Here is an 8,317-nt window from a genome sequence, read left to right as displayed (position 1 = left end):
CCATGAGCTATGATCCATTATTAATGCCATTTAACTCCAACTGAAGCTGGAGAGATGGAACTTCCCTCAAATGCCATCTAGCTGGTAAGTGGCCAAGGTCTGAACACATTATCACAACCCAACCCACACCTCCTTTGTGTCTGTAGAAAGTAGACGGGTCTCAGGCTTAGAATGTGTCATCTTCTTCACCCCACAGATGTTGAAGGGAGTTCTGTTATTATATCCAACTCCCCCAGTTCTCTACAGCTCCGTAGTTTGGGGAGGTGTCACTTCACCACCTCAGGCCGTACCCAATGGTTCAGACTACCCCAGACATACACCAAGACAACTCTGAGCTGTATCCTACTACGATTCCAAAGGCTTTGATGCAGGCAGGCTTCGCAGTGACCGGGTGAGTTGTCCAAGAATAGAAGGCAATTTAACACTGTCCTCTTTGGCCTGGCTGTGTAGATTGAGCATCAGATATACACACTTTATTTAAACCTGAATCCTAGGGGGACAAGGGGGTCTTAATGTTTGTTTTTCTCCTGCATCTGGAGTCCTCTCAGATTACAGAAAGCTGCCTCCAGTGTTTGCAAGATGGCTGTCAGCTTTGTTAAAAGCTTCCCGCCCTTATCTCATTTCCTAATCATGGAAGACTGATTTGAGAGGCTTCATCACTGCTGTTTCCTCCTCATTGTCTGCGAGGCTTCAGAGATCCACGAGTGTCGGGCTAATTAGTGAAAAGGCTTTGTGGATGTGTTCCTCCCAAATTATGGACTGTTCTGATTAGATGGGTAAGCAAATGGCTTGACCTCTGAGTCAGGGAGTCCCTTCCAAATCATTCCAGGGATTCAACCATTAATGTCAATAGAGAAGAAGGAGGCCGAAGCAGTCCTAAGAAGGAAAGCAACAGTGAGTAGCTGCTAAGGCAGTGGTGCTCAACATGTGGGCCACGTGGATTGCATATCAGATATCCTGCATATCCGATACTTACATTACAATTCATAACACTAGCAAAACAACAGTTAGAAGTAGCAACAAAAATAATTTTATGGCTGGAGGGGGGTGTCACCATAACATGAGGAACTATATTAAAGGGTTGCAGCATTAGGAAGGGTGAGGACCACTGTGCTAGGACCATTCCTCCTGTATCCCCAAAGGCTTTGGAAGCCAGGCCCAGTTCATAAGTTCTTACCTTGTCAATTTCCATCACTTGGAAGGTTCCACCAGCTCCCTCTTGCCTATACGTCCCTGTCCCTCACTGTGTAACCGCCTTCTCCCAATCCCTACACAACTCACTGCTGTTCCCAACCCAATACTAGCCTTGGGCATTTCTAAGATTTATGTTCACTTTTAAAAACATTTTTTAAAAAAATATTTTTGATGATAAAATGCATTTTTGTAAACTTTGGTAGATTTTCCCCATAAAGATAAGAGAAGCATAAAATTTCTCTATTCTCTTATGTAGTACTAGGATCCCCAGGTATGGTCCCCAAAATAATGTTAAGAAGGTAGTAAAATTGAAAAAAGGAAAATAGAGCTGCTAGCAACTTTAGGATCTCAGAATAGCATGTCGGAATGTTCCCTGCTTTCTCTAGCTCCAAACTCAAGAGGCTAACACACCAGAATGGCCAATCAGCTGGAAGAACACAACACAAATTTGTTCCACTGGGATGGCCAACTGACAGAGGAAATAGCGTAAACTGGTTTCTAGCCACAGGTAGGGCTAAGGGAGGGGGGAAACTATAAAACAAACAAGAAAACCCACACTCACACAAACATACATAAACACACACACACACATGCTTTTAAACAACAGTAGCACTATAGAGAAAAAACAATGACCCTGTGTCCTATGGAGAAAACAAGATGTCTATAATAAGAATCCAGATTTTCTCAGGGAACTGGTATTAGAAAAATCAAGTGGAACCGGATGGTGGTGGCGCACACCTTTAATCCCAGCCCTCGGGAGGCAGAGGCACTGGATCTCTGAGTTCAAAGCTAGTCTTGTCTACAGAGCAAGTCCTAGGACAGCCAGGGCTACACAGAGAAACTCTGTCTTGGAAGAAGAAAGAAGAAAGAGGAGAAGGAGGAAAGAAAAAAATGAAAGAGAAGATAAAATACCAAGTAGAAACTTGAGCTTTTATTCCTGTCAAGAACCCTTCTCCCTACTCCTGCAATGCCAGGAGAGGCTACACGGAGATCTTGGACTTGAACCTCTAACCAGCAGAAGAAGAGCCCCTGACTGTTCCCTTCTTGGGTGGTGCTGAAAGAGGGTTTGTGAAGAGTCAAGACCGTCAGAACGGTACAGCAGAAAAAGGCCAGTCTGCTCCCGTACGAAGCCGGGGGGACCTTGTGGGAAGCAGCACAGATTCCCAGTGACGGGCTCCTGGGAGCCCTTTGACTCTCTCTCACAACAGTGAGGACCCCATCCTATCCAAAGGTGAAGTAGACCAGAAAGGATCCTGTACCCTGTTTATAACCAGACAATTGCAGGAGAAGACAATCTTCATCTCCCGCCAAAACGACGTTGGAGAAAACCAGCTAGAACAGAAGGTTGCAATGAGATCATGAGCTTTGGAGGGGGGTGTCTTAGTTTGTCACAGAATATTTGTTCATATTGTGTGAAGATTTGTCACGGCAATTCATTTAGCAGAGAGCTGAATGGCCAAGAGTTAGGCAGGAGAGAATAGGCAAGATTTCCAGAGAGAAAGAAAACTCTGAAAAGAAGAGAGGCTGGGATTTTTCAAGCAGACTCAGAGCACATAGGATGTGCCATACTGAGGAAAGGCAGAACACAGATTAATAACCTAATAGTTTGAGTTTTAAGAGTTAGTTGGGAACAAGCCTAAACTAAAGGCCAAGCTTTCATAATTATTAAGAAGTCCCTGTGTTGTTATTTGGGGCCTGGCAACCCAAAGATAATCCAACAAGAAAGCTTGCCACATTAGTTAGGTTTTTTTGCTGAAAGAGGCACCATGACCGTGGCAACTCTACTAAAGGAAAACATTTAATTGGGATGACTCCCTTCCAGTCCAATATCATCATGGTAGACACGGCAGATGCCAGCAAACATGGTGCTGAAGCTGCTACATGTCAGCATGCAGGCAACAGGAAGTAGACTGTCTCACTGGTCACAGCTTGAGCATATATGAGACCTCAGAGCTTGTCTCCAAAGTGGCACACTTCCTCCAACAAAACCACACTTACTTCAACAATGCCACATTTCCCATTAGTGTCATTCCCTTTGGGAACACTTTCTTTCAAACTACCAAAGGGGTTTTATTTTTTTTTTCTTTTTTTTTAAATTTATTTATTAAATATTTCTGTCTCTTCCCCACCTCCGCCTCCCCTTTATGTATACATATTAGAGTACTACTCAGCAGTAAAAAACAAGGACTATTTGAAGTTTGCAGGCAAATGGATGGAAATAGAAAACACTATCCTGAGTGAGGTAAGCCAGACCCAAAAAGAGGAACATGGGATGTACTCACTCATNAAATGGATGGAAATAGAAAACACTATCCTGAGTGAGGTAAGCCAGACCCAAAAAGAGGAACATGGGATGTACTCACTCATATTTGGTTTCTAGCCAAAGGGGTTTTAAAGACAGGTTTTCTCTTCGTAGCCCTGACTGTCCTGGAACTCCATCTATAAACCAATCTGGCCTTGAACCCAGAGACGTGCCTGCTTCTGCCTCCCCAGTCCTGGGATCTAAGGCATACACCACCAAGCTTGGGTATAAATATTCTTTTTAAAAATTGAAAAATAAATTAGAAATAAACAAAAAAAACTCTTAGAGAGAAAAAAAGAAGAAATGTAAAGAATGAATATATGCATGTTTTAGAATTAAAAAAAATATGATAAATAAAAGGCTAAATATACCAAATGGCTTTTTCAGGTCAGTGGAGGGATCAGGTGAGAAAACGAGCAAGTCTGAAGATGCCACCAAGGGCTGATTTACATGCACTGAAAAGAGATGAAAGTACAAAGAAACATTCCAGGAAGCAGTGAGGCTGTGACAAATACCTGACATGTCTTCGCTAAGTTCTTGAAGAAGCAGAGAAGCAAAACTGAAAGGGTACTCTAGGAAACGACAGCTTTGAAACGTCCCACCTTGGAAGAACACCTAAACTACAGATGCAAGCTAAATTCAAAGAAATTGGTACAAAACCATCATGTGCAAACTTCTAAAAGTAAAAGACCCCTGCAAAAACTTTGAAAGCAGATTAACAAAAAAATTTAAATGAAGTTTATTTCTCATTAGAGACCAGGGAGAAAAATAAACAAAACAAAACAAAAACAACAACAAAAACATTTACACAGCTCAAGGGAAAGAACTGGCATTTTGGTACTTTATATCTAAAGAATGAAGAGTGCCATATCTGTCATTCCCACACTTGAGAGGTGGAGGCAGAATCCAGAGCTCAAGTCAGCCGCAACTGCATAGCGACTTCCAGGCCAACTTGAACTAAAAACAAACAAAAATTAACAAAACCAAAAAAGCATAAAGAGAAAATCAAGGCGTTCAGCAAAGCTAAGAGAATTTGTCACTGGCAGACAAACCTTAGAAACTAGATAAGGTCCCCAGATGCAAAATTTATGTAAGTACCTAGAAGAGATAGAATGCAAGGTGAAGATTTTACACTTTCACCCTTCAAACTGGTAAGATGGCAACATCATGGATGGTACGATGTATCTATGAAATACAAGTCTTATGTAAGCTACCATATCATCAGCAAAAAGTAGAGTTTGACTTCAATTCTACCAGGGAACTCATATAACTGATAAACACCCTCAGTAATGTAGCATAATACAAGATTAACACAAAAATAATGGGTAGCCCTCTGCTATACAGATGATAAATGGGCTGAGAAAGAAATCAGAGAAACATCACCCTTCACAATAGCCACAGATAACATAAAATATCTTGGAGTAACTCTACCCAAACAAGTGGAAGGCCTGTATGACAAGAACTTTAAATCTTTGAAGAAAGAAATTGAAGAAGACACCAGAAAATGGAAAGACTCCCAAGCTCTTGAGTAGGTAGAATTAACATAGTAAAAATGGCAATCTTACCAAAAGCAGTCTACTGATTCAATACAATGTCCATCAAAATCCCAGCAAAATTCTTCACAGACCTAAAACAAACAATATTCAACTTCATAAGGAAGAGCAAAAAACCCAGGATAGCAAAACAATCCTGTACAATAAAAGAACTTCTAGAGGCATCACAATCCCCAACTTCAAACTCTATTACAGAGCTACAGTGCTGAAAACAGCCTAGTATTGCTATAAAAACAGACAGGAGAGCCAATGGAATCAAATTGACGACCCAAATATCAATTCACATATCTACAAACATCTAATTTTTTTGTCAAAGAAACAAAAAATATAAAATGGAACAAAAAAAAGCATTTTCAACAAACGGTACTGGCATAACTGGATATATATAGAAGAATGAAAATAGATAACTGGATATATATAGAAGAATGAAAATAGATCCATATCTATTACCATGTACAAAACTCAAGTCCAAATGGATCAAAGACAGCAACATAAAACCAACCAAACTGAACCTCACAGAAGAGAAATTGGGAAGTACACTTGAACACAGAAGGCCACATCCTAAATATAACCCAAGTAGTTCAAACACTAAGAAAAACAATTAATAAATTGGACCTCACAAAACTGAAAAGCTTCTGTAAAGCAAAGGACACCATCAACAAGACAAAATGACAGCCTACAGAATGGGGAAAGATCTCCACCAACCCCACATCAGACAGAGGGCTGATCTCCAAAATATATAAAGAACTCAAGAAAGTTATCATCAAAAGAACAAATAATCCAATAAAAAATGTGGTGCAGACCTAAACAGAGAACTCTCAACAGAGGAATCTAAAATGGCTGAAAAACACTTAAGAAAATGCTCAACATCCTTAGCCATCAGAGAAATGAAAATCAAAATGACTGAGATTTCATCTTACACCAGTCAAAATGGCCAAAATCAAAAATACTGGTGACACCTTATGCTGGAGAGATTGTGGGGTAAAGGGAACACTTTTGCATTGGTGGTGGGAGTGTAAGCTGATACAACTGCTTTGGAAATCAATATGACAATTTCTCAGAAAGTTAGAAAACAACCTACCTCAAGACCCAGCAAAACCACTTGGGGTATATACCCAAAACATGCTCAACCATACCACAAAACAGCATTGTTTGTAATAGCCAGAACCTGAAAACAATCTAAAATCCTCTTTACTGAAGAATCATTGAGGAAAATGTGGTACATTTACACAATGGAGTACTACACAGCGGGAACAAATAATGGTGTCTTGAAATTTGCAGGCAACTAGATGAATCTAGAAAACATTATATTGAGTGAGGCCAGACTCAGAAAGACAAACAAATATAATATGTACTCACTCATAAGTGACTTGTAGACATAAAGAAAAAAAAGCCTACAATTTACAAGCATAGAAAACCTAGACAACAAAGAGGAGACTAAGAGACACATACATGGATCTAATCTACATGGGAAGTAGAAAAAGACAAAATCTCCTGAGTATATTGGGAGTGTGGGGATCATGGGAGAGGGTAGAAGGGGATGTGGGAGGAAGAAAGGGGAGTGGGAGAAAATATAACTCAATAAAAATAATAAAAAAGAAATATAAGTCTTAAAGAAAACACTAAAAAATATCATAGATTAAAAATAGACTCAAAACGTAATAGAATAAATTAAACCAGAATTTAAAAAAAAAAAAAGTTAAAAATAAGCCACAGGAGGCCAGAAAAGTAAAGCAGAGGAACAAAACCAGAGAATAAATCATGAACACAGAACAAAGTGTCAGACTTTTCTGTTTTAAATATCATAATCAATTAATAATTGTGCTCTCTGTAAATACCTAGAATTTTTCAATAAAAAAAAAAAAAAAAACTGGCAGAGTGGCTTATAACGCCTGGTTGCAGTCTATGCTGTCTATATGAAACCACAGTCATACCCATATTCTAAACATGTTCAAAGTAAAATAGAAATGTATTATGAAAATATTAAAACAGAAAATACCCACGTTAAAAGTAATTAGACTTCAGAGAAATATCAGAAACTGAAAAGCACACTCTATAATGATAAATGGGTCAATTTACCAAAAAGATTCAATAAGACTAAATGTGTCACCTATCAAGAGATCAAATAATTCTGTTCCAAGTGACCTTTCCCCAGGGCAATATCATTTCAGCTTGTTCTGAGCCCCATTGTTGGGCCCAGCTCCCAACCCCAGCAGACATTTGCCACTGAGAACCAGATGCCACCTGTCAGAATGGGTGAGTGACCTTCCTGACAGCAGAACTGCACCCCCCCCCCACTCTGTCCCTCTGAACACTTCCTGAGGCCTATACCACTCAACTAGTTCCTGGCTCCTCTGCTGGGCCCCCCACCAACCCCAGAAGAATTCAGTCCAGCAGGCCCAGAATACACCAGCCAGGACCAGTGAATGACCTGCCTATCAGCAGAACTTCACCCCTCCTTAGATTCTGTTCCCACAACTGGTGAGTGACTCCTCGGCCCTGTAATCAGCCTCCTTTCATCTAAACACCAGCACCATTGTTGTGTCCTGTTATAAGTGGCTGCTTGTTTGTTCCTGGCTGCCCAGAACCAAAATAATCACACAGAAACTATATTATTTAAATCACTGCTTGGCCAATCACTTAAGCATATTGCTAGCTAGCTCATATATGTTTAGTTAATCATTTCTATTATTTTATATTTTACCATGAGGCTCAGGGTTTACCAGCAAGGTTCCAGTGCATCTGTCCCTGGTTGTAGCTACATGGCGTCTCTTTGACTCCACCTTCTTTCTCCTACCATTCAGTTTCGTTTTCCCTGCCTTGCTCTGTTCTGCACTGCTATAGGCCCAAAGAAGTTTCTTTATTAACCAATGGTAATCACAACATACAGAGGAGAATCCCATATCACCTCCCCTTTTCTGTCTAAATAAAAAGAAAGGTTTTAATTTTAACATAGTAAAATTACATATAACAAAACAGGTATCAAGCAAGAATTACAGTTACAATATTTATATTTACTTTATTATTTTTCATAACTAAGGAAAACTATAACTATTTCTATTCTTCAATTCCATCAAAGACATAATAAAAAGATATAGTATTACTTAAGATATATTACTTAGGGCTGGAGAGATGGCTCAGAGGTTAAGAGCACTGACTGCTCTTCCAGAGGTCCTGAGTTCAATTCCCAGCAACCACATGGTGGCTTACAGCCATCTATAACGAGACCTGGCGCCCCCTTCTGGCTTGCAGGCACACGTGGAAGGAA

The 8,317-nt window shown here is 39.9% G+C and overlaps 1 long non-coding RNA gene across 1 annotated transcript; it reads right to left on the bottom strand.

The window, feature by feature from the left end:
* Positions 1-509: 509 nt before the first annotated feature.
* LOC126487161 (uncharacterized) lies at positions 510-7,837 on the bottom strand. The gene is made up of 3 exons (XR_007588307.1): positions 7,754-7,837; positions 5,062-5,123; positions 510-876 (listed from the first exon to the last, which is right to left on the bottom strand). It is a non-coding gene; the product is annotated as an uncharacterized lncRNA (long non-coding RNA).
* Between the last annotated feature and the right edge of the window lie 480 nt (positions 7,838-8,317).

This window comes from Alexandromys fortis, unplaced genomic scaffold (genome assembly GCF_014885135.2).
Source record: "Alexandromys fortis isolate MF-2015 unplaced genomic scaffold, M_Fortis_MF-2015_v1.1 scaffold_178, whole genome shotgun sequence".
NCBI lineage: Eukaryota > Metazoa > Chordata > Mammalia > Rodentia > Cricetidae > Alexandromys > Alexandromys fortis.
Note: the sequence above shows the minus strand (reverse complement) of the source record. Positions and strands in the feature narration are given on the sequence as shown.